The sequence below is a fragment of the Aythya fuligula genome, chromosome 15, assembly GCF_009819795.1.
Source record: "Aythya fuligula isolate bAytFul2 chromosome 15, bAytFul2.pri, whole genome shotgun sequence".
NCBI classification, from domain to species: Eukaryota; Metazoa; Chordata; class Aves; order Anseriformes; family Anatidae; genus Aythya; species Aythya fuligula.
In genome coordinates this window covers 11,030,952-11,047,740 of record NC_045573.1, presented here as the reverse complement: position 1 = coordinate 11,047,740, position 16,789 = coordinate 11,030,952, and positions in this window count along the sequence as shown.

Genomic DNA, 16,789 nt, shown 5'->3' with positions numbered 1-16,789 from the left:
CAGTTCTCCCATCTGACCAGCCAGGGAGAGTCACAGCACTTCACTGGCAGCTCTGGTCTGCTTGCTTCTGCACCTTTATAGTAACAGCAATAGCTGCTAACAGTAACGACTAATTCACTATTTATGACTAACAGCAATTCACCCATTTATTGCACCCTGTCTGCCTCTTGTTCCTTTGCCCTTGGCTGCATTAAAACCCCGTTTGTTTGAACACCTCTTTTGGATCAGCTGCTTCAGGTAACTCCTGGGCTCCCTTCCCATCTTTCTGCCTAAAGAATTTCCTCTCCCAGTTTTTGCTTAGGTTTGGAAATCTCATCCATGTAAAGTGGATGTAGGATGTATTATCAGGCATTTGTGTAATGACCAGTAATACATACCCTCAGTCTCCACCGAAAGGAGGTTGAGGGAGCCATCAATAGATAACCTGTCAGCTATTTCTTGCAGTATTGATGCTGTGGGGTAGGTGCAATCACCTTCTTTTAGAAAATCATCTGTGATTGATGAATAAAACTGCATAAAACCTGCACCAAACACTATGGAACTGAAGCTACAAGTGAGATTTAGGGCTGAAATTCAAGTCCTTAAATGCCAAACCTGGAATTGCAACTGGGAACAGGCCTGGCTTCTTCTGTGACTTGTTCAGTGTGGGAGCTCAAGGCGGGCAGAGCCTCGCTGGCTCACAAGGATGCGGCAAGCGTGCAGCTCTGCCCAGGGAAGGAGCTGTGCAGAGCCTGTGTGCCATCGTGCTGGGGAGGACTGCATGGCACAGGCAGTGGCGGGGCCCTGCACACTCTTGTGCCATTCCCAGCACTGCACCTGGCCCCTTCCCTTTTGGGAAGAGTTTTCCAAAATGACAAAGAAAATAGAGCCTGCCTGCAAGACACCTGGCAGATAGGAATTCCTCCAGTTTTGATCCACCTGCTCTGCCTCCTCACCTCTGAACGTTTTGGTTGCAGCCGCATGCTCAAAGACACTGGCGATGCCTGCATGGAGGGGCTGGCAGGCACGGGGGGAACCCAGCACCTCCAGATCTGCCGGGGACACTGCCACGGAGCCCCACTGGGGGCTGGGACTGGGCGCTGAGGCCCCCTGGGCACCAAACATTTTGGTGCCAGGACAAGAAGCCCCCTGCCTGTGTGGGGTCCTGCCAGGCCAGCTTGAGCCCTGAGCACACCAAGGGGCACTGCCTGGTCAATACAGTCAGGACAAGGAAGAAAATAACCACCGGGCCCTTCCCTGGATCTCGCAGCAGTGGGGCTGCTCCTGAGGGCCCGTGTTTTATGGGGTGTGGGTGAGCCCCTTCCCCAGGAGCCTGCCATGCCGCTGGGAAGCCCACCACAGGCACACTCAGCCAGTGTCCCCAATGTCCCCTGCTTTTCATCATCAGCTAGTAAAGGTGGGCAACCCTGGGTGATGGCCCGGCCCAACGCGCCTTCCTGCACCCACCTTTGGGGTCCCATGGCCTGTGCTCCCCACGCCTGCCTCTCTGCGCTCCGTGCTGCCAGGCTCGTTGCTCCTCGCGGCTGGCCAAGGGTGGGACGCCATCCACACGTGTCCCTGCAGCACCACTCTGCAAAGAGAAGAGATGTCAGCTTGTCCCCAGCAAGCCCTGGGGGTGACACATGGCAATGGTCAATGGGAGAGGACGTGCTCTGGTCTCTCCGTGAGCACAGCTGCCTGGATGCGGCCCCCGGACACACAGGGAGATGCCTCTGGGACCACCCTGCCCAGGAGATGCTGCAAGGCAGCCGGTGACACCCTCTGGTCCCTGCTGGCAGGAGGGTGCCGCAATGCCATGGCCCCAAAGGATGGGCTTCATCTCTCGGCCCTCCATGAGATGGAGGTGACTGGAGTGGGTTCCGCTCTTCCTCCCACCTCAAAATGGGAGCCAGGTGATTTGGGTACCCTACTTCCCCCCAAAAAGTGTGTCTTACAAAGATGGTAGCCAAGGCATAGAGCCTATTTGCTCACAATTTTGAGGCCAAGGATACCGGGGAGCCAAATAAGCCTACCTTCCCCAAACCCTGCCCCAGGGCTGGCTGGGGAGGTTGGGCATCCCAGGAATCCCTGGGTATCTCATGGCATCTGTCCCAGCTCTGGAGTGGATACTGGTACAGCAGTTATTGGTCCCACATTGCAGAGACCAGGCAAGAGGGAGCACTGGTGGTGGTGGGGCCGTTCCTGTCCCTGGTCCTCAGGCCCCGCTGTGCCCCTGGTGCTCACCCACCTGCTCCAGGGCATCGTTTGCTTTCCCTCTGTGTCTGCTGCTCCCGGTCTACGGCTGCTGTCTGCCTCCACAAGGGGTGGGACGAGGTGGGGGCACAGTGGTCACTATCCACAGGGGGGAAAGCAGGGACCATCTGGCAGCTGGGTTGTGGCACTCACATCGTTGATGGCTACGGTGAGAGATGAAGCCTGCTGCCAGGGCTGCCCCAGAGCAACCTGTGTTAAGCCAACATGTTTGATCCTGGCAGGAGAGGCATATCTCCTTCATCCATCCGTTAATGATCCCAACCAGCTGGCCTACTTGGAGGTAAGGAAAGGCTGATGTCAAAAGCACTGCTGGAAATATTGGTTGCTCCACTGCTGCAGATCTGTTTTGCAATACTGGGCAAGATCTTCAGGCTTAGATGTGGTCACTAACCTCACTGAAAAAGCAAGCTCAGCACTCTGTGATGCCTTGATGTCTGTCACACAGCCTTTACAGATGTTCAACCTGAATATTTTGATATGATCCCTATCAGCAGTCCATCCTGGAGAGCAAGTGCTTGTCCCCATACTCCTGGCTCACCCATCCTGGAGGGTCAGCTCTCCTGCTCTTCCCAGCAAGCTAGCAAAAAGATTTTCAATAAGTAACATCTGCTGGCCGTGTTTAACCCACATCTGGCCTGTAGTTGTTGACCAAACTATTGCAAGTTGGTTGCACGCTGCAGGTTTCCCAGTTCTCGCCTCTCTCTGAGATGAGGCCTGCTGATAGTGCATCTGCTTTAATGAGGTTCTTCTCAGAGATGTGGAAGACAGCCAATGAACTTATCATGCAGTTTGGATTTATTGGGAGTCCAGCTAGTGGCCTGTGGGTTTATGGTCAGCTTTGGTGGATTTGGGAGGCTTGTGAGGAAATCTGAGAAACACTTGTGCACACAGAACAAGCTCTGGGAATCGTTTTACCTGTGCACACTGTCAGTGTTCATGACACATGCAGTTCAAGTCTCAATTTGGCCTTGTCTTCTTCCAGGAGAGCTTCCAGCCCATGAAATTACCATGACAGCTGAAATTGTAGCTGGTTTGCTCAGGTTTAACACAGCCAGACCCGGGCTGAGGCAACGGATCCTTGTGGTCACATTGGGTGCTGCTGATGGAAACCCCATGGCATTTTCTCCAGAGGTGAGTGCTTAAAGTTGAGCCCAAGCCCTACTCCCTCCCAGTAGGCTCAGCCCATTCTGTGTTTGCCCTCTGTTATCTTCTTTTCTAGCGTTTAATGATGTTGGCAGTGGTGCAGTCCAGGAGCACCTGCTCACTCACATCCAAGTAAGTGCATCTTCTGGGAGCACCACAGTGCTCCACATCAGCAGCCAGTTTGAGGCCCCGGTTGCACTGAGCTAAGTCATCTCTCACAAAGCACTCTTTGGTGGAAAGAAAACCCAGAGAGCATTGACCTGGGACCCTTGAGCAGAGGAACTGCGTGGTGGAGGACGACGGCTCTTGCTGGAGGGGTGCCTGCCCAAAGCCACAGCTGACTGCGTGTTTCCATGCTGGGTGGTGTGGGGCCACTGGTTCCCTGCAGAATTGCCAAAATAAGTCAACTATTTTGCATATTTCCATTTCTCTGCTCCTCAATCCATTGGCAATGACTATCCGGGGCCGAGCAGTGCCACTTGTGCCCCTGCTGATGCTATCAGCCCACCAGGCGATGGTGGCGAGGTCACTCCAGGGCATCAGGGTGCAATGGCAGTGGCAAGATGCCAGCGAACTTGTCCCGTTCTTGAAAGAAGGAAGGAAAATTCAAAACTCTCATCCTCACCATGCATGAGGGGAGCACTCAGAAGTTTGTCACAAACATGTTTTGGCTTCCTCAGCCCCCAAGCAGCACCCCAGGTGGTATCTCCAGCACAGCAGCTTGGCAGGGGTTGATCTGTGCTGCCCCTTGCAGGTCTGACACTTCCCTGTTGTACTTGGCTCAGCTGTGCAGCCACATCGTGTATCACCTGCCTCAAGAGATGCCCTGGCAGAGGTAAAGCACCACAGCCCCCACATGACTGCTGAGATGAATGCCTGTGGAGAGGTCCATCACCCCACTCCTGGAGCACGATCTCCAAATCTAGCTCCCTGGAGCAAGCACTGGTGGCTCTGGTGCACCAGAGCTTGGGTCCTGGTTCCCTTTCAAGCAGCTCCTGTAAGCTGCAGCTCCACAGCCACATCCACACTGCCCCTTCCTGCAGGCAGTGCTCAGTTTTCAGCAGAGCTCCCAGGTGGTTCATCTGCCCTCTAATGAGCTCTGCTCATTAGGCTGCCCTGCCCCAGAGGGCCAGCTGGGGAGATCCCAAACCTGGGCAGCATTAAGACCTCCCAGCCCTGCAGCCTGGAAAGCCTTTGCCGAAGGGCTGCCCTCTGTGGGAGCAGGATGAGGCTGCAAACAAGGGCAGCCACCTCTTGTTTCTCCTGTGGAGTGGTTTTCCTTGCTGCTTCACACCTCTCAGACAGGGCAGACTGAGTTTGGATTTGCATGGGATGTTGCTGCAGCTCTGGCCAGGTGGCAGGGGCTGATGGAGAAGGTGCCATTTGCTCTGGCCCCCAGGGAGGCCAGGCAGAGTTGTGCAGCAGGAGCTGGGAGCACAGTGAACCTGAGGACCTTCATTAGATGACACAGATGCTCCTGAGAGCCGCTGTGCCCTGGAGAAGTGTCAGCTCTGAGTGCTCGGGCAAGCCAGCATCTGGGCTGGGGAGCCATTTGCAGCTAATTGCTGGTAACGGGCACCCCAGGGGCTGCCTGCTGGCAGGCAGGATGTGCCACACCGAGGGGAGCAGGTTGGGTCTGGGCTGGGGGGGTCCTAACCAGACGAGCTGAGAGGCTGAACCCAGCCCAGATGTGAGACTGGGTTCATCTGCCTCTGTGCTGAGCTGCAGCTGACGAGCTGGGCTGCTTAACAAGTGTCACCTCTTCATTTACGGGAGCAGGCAAAGGTCTGCAGGCGGCTGCTTGATGGGTTGAGGCATGGCGCATGGCCGGGTGTTTCTGGCACCGAGCAATAAAAGTGGAGGGTATCAGAGCTGTTGTGATGCAGAACAGGAAAAAAACACTTGGAGAATAATTCACTGTATAGTTCACTGAGAGGAAACACAGAGAAGTGGGGGATTTCTGTCTTAGGAGGGGTCCAAGACTTGCTCCAAGGCACAGGCAAAACTGCCCTAGCACTGGATATCAGATATGAGGCTCCCCTGGCCTGCTTCTGCCAGCATTTCTGTGGCCCCTTTCCACCTGTGTTCACCATTTAGTGTCCTTTATCCTGTGTGAAATACCACACTGTTCCACTCCTAAAATCCTCTCCCCTTCCCATGCCGTGGCAGGCAGGTGAACCACAGCGGTCTGAACGCTGCTGGGAAACTGCCACCCAACAAATCATGCCGGCTTCATTACAGCAGACCTGGAGAAGGGGAACCTGGGGCTCAGGAGCTGCCGAGGGAACAGCAGCCTGAGTCTCAAGGCGTCCCTAGGATGTGAAGGCTGGGAGCAGGGAGAGACCAGCGTTAGTGGCTGTGAGCTTCACACAGCCTGCTCTGTCCTTAGGGAGGAGAAAGCAGAAACCACTTGGCAGAGGTGCTGGGCTGGGCAGGGGCCTCGTGGCTTTCTGTGTCCACTTTCCTGCAGGCGCCAGGCCTTGGACTGTTCTCCACAAAGCAGTGCTGCTTCCCAGCCTTTGGCTCCTGCCCCCATCAGGACACAGAGGCTACTCCGGTCCCTCCTGCTCTTCAGGGCCAGGGCTACATTCCAGTTTCCAGCCTATCTGCAGACATTTCACACTCTTTGTGTTTGAGCCAGCCATGTCCTTCAGCTGATCCAGCTCTTCTCCCATGGTGGTAGCAGACAGCAGTCTGATGCCCTACATCTTCACTTTTTTGACTAGACGGACTGGTGGCAGTGACCAGCCTCGGGTGCTGCAGAAGACAGGAGAGCCCAGGGCAGGCAAACACGAGCGAATCGGGCCTCATATTGTATTTCAGCCTCATCCTTTGTAGTCGCAATTGGCAGAAGCATGAGAAAATGTGATGGTGGATATGCAGTACCAAATCTTGGAGACTTTGGGCTCAGCATCTTCCTGTGGCAGCGTGCCAAGAATGACGATGTCTGTCCATGCACCTCACATCCTCGGAGGCTCTGCACAATCTCCGCAGTGCTGGGCATTTCTTTTCCCACGTCGTTAATATCCATCCCATGCCCTTGCAGGAAGGTGATTCCTCCCACCCCAGAGCAAAGACGTCTTCCATGTGAAACCTGTATAAATCCTAGGGGCCCGGAATGGCTGTTTTGGGGGGGAGCCACCCTGTGCACAGCCAACACCTCCTGGTAGCCGCTCTGCTCCCAGAGCCTTCCCCATGGGAGCAGTCACTCCAACACCAGGCCTGGGGCAAATTGACCCTTGTAGCCCTTTCTGCTGTCAGCACAAGGCAGTCAGCAGCCAAGAAAGGCTGGGTGGGAGCCTGAAAACCTGCCTGTGCCTCCTCCTGGCGGGCATGGTGCTCGCTTTCCCGCACACCCCTGCCCCAGCCCCGAGTGCTGACGGCGCTGGGAGCTCTCAGCCCCACACTCCCTGCCCGGTGCCCGGTGGATTTCCCAGCACCCAGGCCCTCCCATGTCCTCACACTGCCTCAGACCCGAAGGGAGGCAAGGGGCTCGGGTCCCAGCAGGGTCCCAGCTGCATCCCAGTGAGTCCAGGGGCTGTGGGGCCAGCCGGAGCTGGGAACATCCCTGCCCTCTTTGTGCTTTGCCTGGTAAACTGCGCAGTGCAAATATCAGTCGGGTTCTTTGAAATGAAAATAAAACTGATAGAAGTCAGGCAAATCCTCTGCTCCGGCCCCTGCTGCTGGCCCAAGAAGTGTCTCTTTCTGGGAGCTGCCGAGCCAGCTCCCAGAGTTATAAATACATTATGTATGCCGGTGTCCGTCGGCCAGAGCCTTTTGTTGATGCTGAATATGTCCTGGCCAACAAAAGTGGACTGGATTAGCCACAGTGGATTAAAAGATTTTCTTCTTAGAGTTTACCTAATAATATAACAATTGACATAGAAGGTCTCTTTGAAACCTACACGACTCTGTTATTTTACCATCTGTGAGTTTGCTTTCCATGAATATGATGGGGCGCCTGTTTGCTGGTGGTGGGAATCCTGCCTAGAGCTGAATTTGTTACCAACAACAGAAATAAGCCCGTATTTGAAGGGAGGCAGCAGGAAGGGAAAGTAGTGCAACTTCTGTCCACCTCCCTTTGTTCTCGGCCCTTCTGCTCATGGCCAGCAAGGCTTTGAGATGCCGCAAGTTCGGGAGGAAAAAGAGACCCAACCAAGTGGACTCAACCGCTAGGAAAGCCTTGCTCAGCCCGCTGACCAGTGCCGTGAGCTGATCTGCAATTCAAGGTGTCCTGAGAGGTCCCGCCTGGAATAAGCTCATTTTTTAATAATGAATTTTGGAAGGGAGCTGCTTGAGTTTCCGAACTCTCTCTCTGTGTCCCCAGCTTGGTGCCGCGAGCCGGCGGAGTTCGCTCATCTCCGTTTCAGCCGTTCGGAGCCGGGGCGGCGTTCGGCTCTCCCCACCGTCCCTGCCTGACATCACGTTTGCAGTATCCATTGCAAGATGGGTCACGCAGCGGCAGCAGCGACACTGGAAACATGGAGGGCAGCAGCAGCAGGGGAGGAACACTCCCCCCACCATCCTGCGGCTCTCCACCACTCGCCCCCTCCGCTAGCCACCACAGCAGCAACCGCACACCCCTGTGTCCCGGCCCTTGGGCTTTGATCTCATAAAGGGGCTCCATTTACAAGTCTTTAATAGCAGCCTTTGGAAATATCCGTCCTCAGAAGTCTCGAGTAATGAGATTTGGAGACTATGATCAATTTAGGCACCGCTCTTTCTCGTTTGCTTTTTTCTTTTTTTTTTTTCCACCCCCCCCTTTTTTTTTTTTTTTTTTTTGCAAACACACTTCTCAAGCCGCGCTGACTTTGTGTGCGATTGTCGCACCATCCAAGACCTGGGGGGGCCGTGTGGGCGGCAGGAATATGGGGCTTGCGTCTCCCAGCTGGGGGCCTTTGATGAAGCTGCTTTGCGAAATTTGATTTGAAAGGCCTACGATAACAATTTGGGGAGAATGGTGGAGCGTTTTTCCGCACGGATCTCTTTGTCTCTTGCCCGAAGGGGGTTTCATTGTGGGTTTTGGGGCTGGGGCGAGGGGGTCGGTGGTGGCCGCGGGTGGGGTGGGGTGGCGGAGGGGGCCGTGGCGAAGGAGAACAATGACCGGAGAGATGGGGAGAGTTGGGATTTCTCACCTGCCTGCCCCGCTGCGTCGCGCGCCGGCTGGGTTTTCGCAGTCCGCCATGACGGGAGCAGCCGCCCTGCTTGCTGTCCGGAGCACTTTCCAAGACTCTTGAACCTATTTCCCTTTCTTGGCAACTGTGTGGCTGGAAGATGGGAATCTTTACTTTATATTGCAGCTTTGGCTTCTCAGCCTGATTGGCTGCGGCCAGGACCAAATGATGGTCCTTCCAATCCTATTGTAACTATGGCAACCAGCCCCTTTAGGCACCACCGATTTACTTATAATTGCTGGGTAAATAGTCAAGACAGGCCGCTTTCATCCTGCATGGAAAGATTTATCTTCCTTTTCTCCTTTTTTTTTTTTTTTTTTTTATTTTGGGGGGGTGGTGAGGGGAAGAAGCCCTAAAGAGCAGCAACACTTAAGCGAAACTCTTTGAACGCTGTTGTAGAAAGCGGCTGCTGCCCCCCCGGGCAGCCTTTCCCTGCTGGCTGCTCCCACCACAGCTGCTTGGTTGCACAATGCCTCGATGCCAGGGCTTCCCAGCACCATCACCCAGCCCTGGCCACCAAGAAGCTGCTCTGGGGGGGACACATGGCACCCTACGGCCACGAGGGGCCAGGAGGAGGGTTTGGCCACCACACGGTCTTGCCGTGAGGCTGCCAGTGACTGCTTTTGCCTTTCATGTGGGTTTCACATCAGTTCCTCTGGAGAGAGAAGATGGGGCCAAACGCTTCCCCTGCAGCCCCCGCCTCCTTCCCCATTGCTGCTGCTGGTGTATTAGCAATTCATGTCCACGCCGTGCTGGGTTTCTGCCCAGACACCAGCCAACCCTCCGCATGGCTCCCAGCTGGGTGGGAAAGCCACAGGGAGCCCTGGGGAGCAGGAACAAGGCTGGATTTGGGGCTGTGGGAGTGGCTGGGGTGCCGACACCATTCCCTGGCCCAGTGGCGGTGCTGCCAGCTCCACAGGACCCGAGGTCGGCACTGGCCGACGTGAAGCAGCTCCTACCTCTGCTCCTGGCCCGGCTCTGCCATCTCGCTGCCAGGGTGCCTGCCTGGGCCCCGCTGTCTTCACACAGAGCACCATTCGGGCCTTGTGTAGGGCACAGAGGTCCTCATTACTCCTGGAGGGTGGTTAATGATGAGGGACAGAGCAATTCATGAGGCAATTAGCTGCAGAGGAGCCTTGTTGCCAGACCGGTGAATGCGGACCACATGGCCCATAGGGCAGGGGAGCAGGATTTTATGCTTGTGGCTGGGCAAGTCCCACAGGTGATGTCCTAAGAGGTACCTGTGGGTGGGATGCAAGCAAGAGCATGGCTCTGGGCCCGTCCCTGTGGTCAGGGACAGATGCTTCAGCCAAAGAACAGCAAACCAGCACCTGGTTCAGCCTCATCAGCTGGGACACCTGCCTGGGACTCGCAGCATCCTTCTGTCTGCATCAGTGATTGCTGGCGGCTGACCAGCAGCTCCAGGAAAACAGAATTAAAAGGTCTTAGGGGGGATCTAAGAGTGGGAGAGACCTTGTGAACAAGGGGACCTCCAGTGAGAGCCCGCCCAGCCCTGTGGCACCCTCCGTGGTGAGGAGCCATGCAGTGGGACTGCAGCCGGGGCGGCTGTGCAGAGATCATTGTGTGTTGCACAGCAGGGATGGTAAAAAAACGAAGCATAACTGCCTGTGCTGTCCAAACTGCAACCAAAAGCATAACCAGAGCATGGCTGCTGTGTAAGGACAAGGAATCGTCCTGCTCAGCCTCCCGCACGTCACCGGGATTTCCCTGTTCCTGGCTGTGCACAGGCACAACACACTTAGAACTGGCTTCTCTGCATGTGGAGGTAAGATCCAGGCAGGAAGGAGCTCCCTGCATTTCCCTCTGAGCTGGCAGCCCCTGCCATGGGGTGGGCTCAGTTTGTGTGCCAGGCTGGCCCCAGTGGGCAGAGCCAGTTCGTACCGTGCTGCCCCGCAGTCGGCCCCGCTCCCTCCCCAGCGCCCGTGCCCATCACATGTTGGGACGCAGCCTGCCCATGATGGTGGTGAGCATATATCTTGCATAGAGCTGCCCAAAAAGCAAGACTTTGTGGCTCCCAGCGTGTGCTAGAGAGCTTCATCTGGGTTCCTCTGGTGCACTGTGTGTTTATTAAATGAGGATCCAGGAGAGATTAAATTTAAACACATGAAACAGCAGGGGGAAAAAGGGAACTCAGAAAAGTATCTTGAGAGAAAGGAAAAAGAACCAAGCACATCTGGCAATTCTCTCTTTGAAGGAGTCCATCAGGGGGGTTGCAGGAGGAGGACTGGGGTTTTGCTGCCTGAAGTCCTCACTTTGGTGCTTGCATCAGGAGGAGCTGGGGGGTTCCCAACTTCGTGGTGGGGAGTGCAGCAGAGACAGAAAACCCACCACGAAGTGCAGAGCCAGCTGAGAGGAGAGCAGCAAGGAGTCATGGTGCCAGGGCATCTCCCCTGCTTCTTCAGGGAGCGGAGGATGAAACAGGTGATCCTCAGGCAGCCTGATGTACCTGCTGCCTGGAACCACCTGGTGGATGTGACACCAGTTTTCCCTTTAACCTGTTGCAGGGAGATCCAGGAAACCTCAGGCCACCAAGTCGGACATTTGTACCTGCAGGTTAGCAGAAGTGCAACTGGAAATAGAATTTGTGGGCACCTGAGTAAATATTCCCTAAATACTATCCACCTGGGGAAAAAAGCAGATTACTCATAAAGAGAAGTCCTGTCTCTTAAGAGCAGCCAACTTTGAAGGTGCCAGCAGCAACATTGGAAAGGGTGGTACATATGGTACAGCTGTGCTGGGCTTGCAAAAGGCTGGTGACAGGGCTGTCACCAAAGGCCTCCAGGGAATGGAGCAGCTTAGGGGTGGAGGGGCAGTGACAAGTGGCAGGGCTCGGTGCAGGAGGGGAGCATTTCTTGTGGTGGGGAGGTGGCTGGGGAGTGCGCGGCACCTTGGGTGGGACTTGGGTCTTCTACAACCTTGTGGAAGCTGTACAGTGCCCTGGAGCTCACTGTAAATGTAAGAGACTCAGGGCTGGGGCTGGGTCCAGCTGCAAGGAACCACAGAGAGACCATTCGAGGCCCTAGGCAATAAGGTGGCTGATGAAATTCCTTCCTGAGTGGAGTGTTTCCATCCAGCTGTGAGCCACGGCTGGTGTTACAACAAGCAGCCCAGTGAAAATGTCTGCCTTGTGCTCAGGAGTGGTCAAAAAAGCAAACAGAAGGGAAGGCCAGAAGACCACAACAGATATGAGGGAAGGGTGTAAGTGTGGTTGAAGCCACCAAACGTGATCTCATCTAGGGGTAGTTCACACCAGAGCATGGAGCAGGGCAGCTGCCCAGTGTGGGAAGGCAGGATTGTGGCTGTACCTGCAAACATGAATACACCAGACCCATCAGCAACCTCAGGACAGAGGCACTGCCGTGTCTCCAGCTGCCCCAGGCAGCATCTCCTGGGCTCAGACAGAGGGGCCATGACTGGCAGCTGAGGCTGGCACGCAGTGAATGCCATTGGGACATCCCCAGCTCCCAGACCTGTTCCTGTGCCACCTCTCGCCCCCCAGCACTGTCATACTGCCACCACAACTACCTGAGTGGAGTGGGTTCAGGACAGCACGTGCAGAGCAGACCGTGGCCCCAAGCCAAGGAGCTTGCTGGTGCCTGGGTATTGTGGGGTACCCAACAGGAGGGGCAAGGAGTCCTCAGAAAAGTGGGCTCAAGCGGTAGTGCCAACCTGGAGATGGCCTTTCCTGGCCTCCTCCTCAGCCAAACTCAGAGAGCTTTTCCAGTTTTGCTACAGACACGCAGAACTGAGCAAGATGTGCTTCCCAGGAGCACGGCAAAAAGGATGAACAATGCTAATGAGCAATGTGTACTATTTCTAAACAGCCCCCAGGCTGTTGGCAGCCCCCCTGAGAACAAATCCCTGGAGAAGCACCCCAAAAGAGACCAACCAGGTCAAGCAGACCTGCTGCGGTGGCACAGGAGAAGGGCAAAAGTCAGTGAGGAGGGCAGGGCGGGGAGCGCTGCCCTGCAGAGCAGGCACCGCATGCAGCCATGCCGCCACTGCTCCCGGCAGCTCATCCCGGTGCCTGGCGAGCCAGGCAAACGGTCCTCCTCCTCCTGGGGAGCTCAGCTGGCTGCGGGGGAGATAAAAGGGAGGCATTGACGTCAGGGCTCTCGCCACCCACGTGCGGATAAACAGGCGGCTGTTGGTACAGCCGGGAAGGCTTGGCTTAAACAAACACGCCAGGCAGCTGCCCGCAGAACGTGGCTGGCCCTGGTTCAGCCAGCACTTAAGCAGGCGGCTCGGCCCCAGAAAAGCCAAGGGGAAGCAAGCAGCAAGCCAAGTGGTGTGCAGCCACCCCACAGACAGCGTTACAGCCCCCGCTGGACACCCACTCGCTGCGTGGCCTTGGGAAATGAGCTGGCCTCCTCTGGCTCTGGGTGGTTTTGGGAGCCCTGCAGGATCCCTTTGCCCAGCCCTTGCACCCTCTGAAGGGAACCCTCCAGCTGTGCTCGATGCCGAGGCGTACGCGCCAGGGCCAGCAAGCGAGGCCGGCAGAGCTGCTGCTGCCCTCTGAGCATCCTCTGTCGGTTCCCATGGAAACTCCCCGGATCCCAGCCGCAGGAGCTGCTCGGGTTTTGTCTGCACTCACCCATCCACCGGCCCTGCTCGCTGCCCTCCTCCCATCACATGCCCAGGTCTGCCCCTGCGGGAGGTACCCCCCAGCCCCTCTGCCAGCCCCGTCCTTCTTCCCTCATACACCACTGCAGAAGGCTGCCCCTCCAAACATGCAATATACCTTCCCCATAGCTCTCAGTAGGCCCTAATTCTCTGTTTGCTGCAGCAGATCATGCAGAAAACAATATCCCGTGGTGGGTGACAGGAATACATCTTTCTAGCACCTCAGTAGGAAGCTCAGGAGCTGCTGGCAATGCCACACCAGGTCCCATCGTGGTGCTGAACCCAGGCAGCCAGAGGCAGCAGGGGTCTAGGCACAGCTGGGGGGGCCCAGGACTTACAGGGAGACCCCAGGCCACGTGCCAAGGGGGGTGCATCCAGGCACCCGGGCCCAGGTGGCTGGTGCAAAGGTGCTGCTGCACTAGCCAGCTTCCTTTGCTGCTCTTAAAACCAGGCAGACTTGAAAGGCAACCTTTGAAAATCTGTTTTAAAATTGCTTGTGCATCAAAATGTGACTAATTAAAGGCAGGAGGCAGAGGCTCCACCTGCCAGTCCTTCCTGCATTTATCTGCTCTCAGGGCTTGTATCCAGTGGCTCAGGCTGTGGCCCAGCAATGAGACCTGGCTTTGGAAGCTCCCATAGAGCCACAAAATACTGACTTCTTTCAAGAGCTGAGACTGGGGAGCCTGGCTTTCCCCATGCACAACAGCAAGCCTGCCTCACCCCAGCAGGAAGGCCTCCCGGCTCCGCAGAGCTCTGCATGGCCGCGCTCCACTGCTCCAGACAGCCGGCAAGCTCTTGTGCAGGAAAACACGAGGTAACCTTGCTCTTTCTGTAGCACAGCTCAGCAGAGGAAGGGACAAGCAGGGCCAGAGCTGCAGGGAGAGCCTGTACCAGGAGCTAGATAAGATCATCAGTGTCCATCCTGGCGGGGATTGTGCCTGGGTCCATGGCTCTGGGTGCAGGCTGATGGCACGGCCAGCACTGCGGTCACTCCGTGAGGAGAATCAGGCTGCTGGTGGGAGGAATCTGAAGGGCTGCAAGCAGACATGGGGAAAATAAAGACACCTTGGGAAATCCAGCCAAGAAAAAGAGAAGTTCTTCACCGTAAAAATAAAAGAAATGCATGTGGTAGCTTTGTTCTGTTCCTGGATAAAGAGGGATAAAAGACATTAATAAAGCCACAAAAAAAAAAAAAAAAAAAAAAAAAAAAAAAAAAAAAAAAAAGATAATCAGTATGTCTTTTCCAAATCTTCAGGACAGAGTACTTAAATCAAAGTGCACTTCCATTCACTGGCAACAGAGAAAAATCTACCAAGGAGGAAAACCTGTAAATCTGCTGTGGGGCAGGGCCGAATGGTTCGTACAGGAAGGACACATGGCTCCGCTCCCTCTGCTCCCTGCCAGGCCGGGGAGTCCCAGATGGGAAGGGCTGCCCGGGGCCCAGCACACATTTGGGAAGGAGGGTGCCACGACAAAGGTCCTCAAAGAAATCCAACTGCCTTGGAAATCCAGCTCTGTACAGCAGAGCGCTGTCCTCACAGCGAGGAGTGAGCCATCCAAACCATCCGGCGATGGCCGTGAAGCAGCGCAGCACTGGGCAGCCCCGAGGCGTGGGGTGAGGGCGCAGCACCACGAAATGGACTCCCATTTCCTGCCCTTGTCAGAGCGTTCTAGCTGGACCAAAACAGCACCATTTTAAGCGTTACCATGGCGACAGCCGCCCAGTAAATGGATGCAAGGACTGCAGGCGGAATGGCGCTTGCAGGGAAAAGAGCCCACGGTCAGTCCCCGGCAGGCACGGGCTGCCCCTCACGCCCCTGCAGCCCCTCGACGCGGGCCCACTGCATGCAGGGGGAGATGTGGATGGAGCCACCCCACGTACCCACCCTGCACCCTCCACCCAGCTCAGCCCACGGAGGTCAGAGAGGTTGTGGTGGGAAACAGGGAGCAGAAGAGCCCGTGGTAGGAACGTGGGGAGGAGTGGATGCTCTCAGCAGTTAATGCGCTCTGCATATGTAGATGCGACAGCTTTTTGTTTATTGCAGCCCCTTACTGTAAAAACTAAGCTCACCCACAGGACTGCTCCCCTCTACACCCAGGATCCTGAGTCTGCCCCTCCAGACACACATCTTGGCTGTGGAGCATGGCCCTTTGAGAGCCACCAGCTCTGCTGCGAGGTGACGAGCCACACTCCCTCCTGGGCTGGGGCTGCTGGCCAGGACAAGCAGCGAGTCAGAAACCATCAGGACGGGGAAAACAGTGACAGGGGGAGAGCTGCCAGGGCCTTCTGCCGGGCACGGGCTCCAGGCTGGCAGCCCAAAGGCATCCCCAGGGCTCGGGCTCTGCTCGCAAAGATCCAGCCCATCCACCAGCCACCGCCCAGGGGCTCCAGCAAACCTGTGTGTGGCCGATGGCTCCATCCTGCCCAGCACGCCTGCAGCCACTCCTGGAGGCGGTGGCTCTGCCCAGGAGCTTCTTCCTTGCATGGATGGGGGGAAGAGGGAGCGCAGCCTGTGACTGCAGGAGTTTCAGGCAGTCTGGTGGCTGCTCATATGCCAGATAACGAGCTGGGTTATTTGACTTGCTCTCCTGCTGCCCAAACCAGGCTCCTCCTCCCCAAACAGTAGGTGCTGGGTGGTTTTCTTCAGTTTGTTACTGATCCCCCCTCTTCAAGCTGGTGGTTGTTTTACAGGGAGCTTCACAAGGTGGATTAGCTCCTAGGAACTGAATCACAGAAAAAATTAGGTTGGAAGGACCTCTGGAGGTCTCCAGCCCAACCTCCTGCTCTGAGCAGGGCTGTCTGCAAAGCCGGAGCACGTTGCTCAGGGCCTTGTGCTGCTCTGAGAATCTCCAGTGATGGAGATGCTGCCAGCTCTCCAGACTGTCTCAGAGCTGCACCACTCCTCTACTCCTCTTGGGGAAGAATTTTTCCTTCTGCCCCACCGGAGTTTCCCTTGCTGCTGCCCATGGGGCCCTTTTCCTATGTCCTGCTGGCACCAGCCCAGCTCCAGGGTCCCTGCAACCCTTGTGGGCAGCGCAAGGTGTGATCTGATCCCCTGCTGCCTCCAGGCCATCTTGACCCCCACATTCAGCTTTCTGGTGGAAAGTCAGTTCTGTTGATTTCTAAGCAAACACAACAGCAATATTTGAAAGGTGTTTTCTGGAATTGTCTAGGGAGTTTCTAAATCTCTCCTTTTCTTGATAAATGCCATAGGATGGGGGATGACTTTTGGGCTAAATTCTCGCGTTCACTGATGCCAGGTTTATGATGATTCACAGCACCGCTAGAAGTCATACCCTCTGCAGTACCACCACGCGGCTTTAAGGCTCTCATTTTGGAGTAAATGAAAATGCAGGCTCACCTTTTCACCCATGTGAAAAGCAGGGGTATGGTGTTTTTGTTAATGCTCCCAAAATATTACTTGTTTGAGTTCAGATGGGTCTGTTAGGAATTTACAAGTGAAATACTGTTTAATTCATGAATTTAAGTGGCCAAGAAAGTAAGTTGGTTGAGGAACACAGCCTTAACCTCCAGCAAGTTTTTGGACCTGTGGTCAGGCTCCGAGCTATTCCTC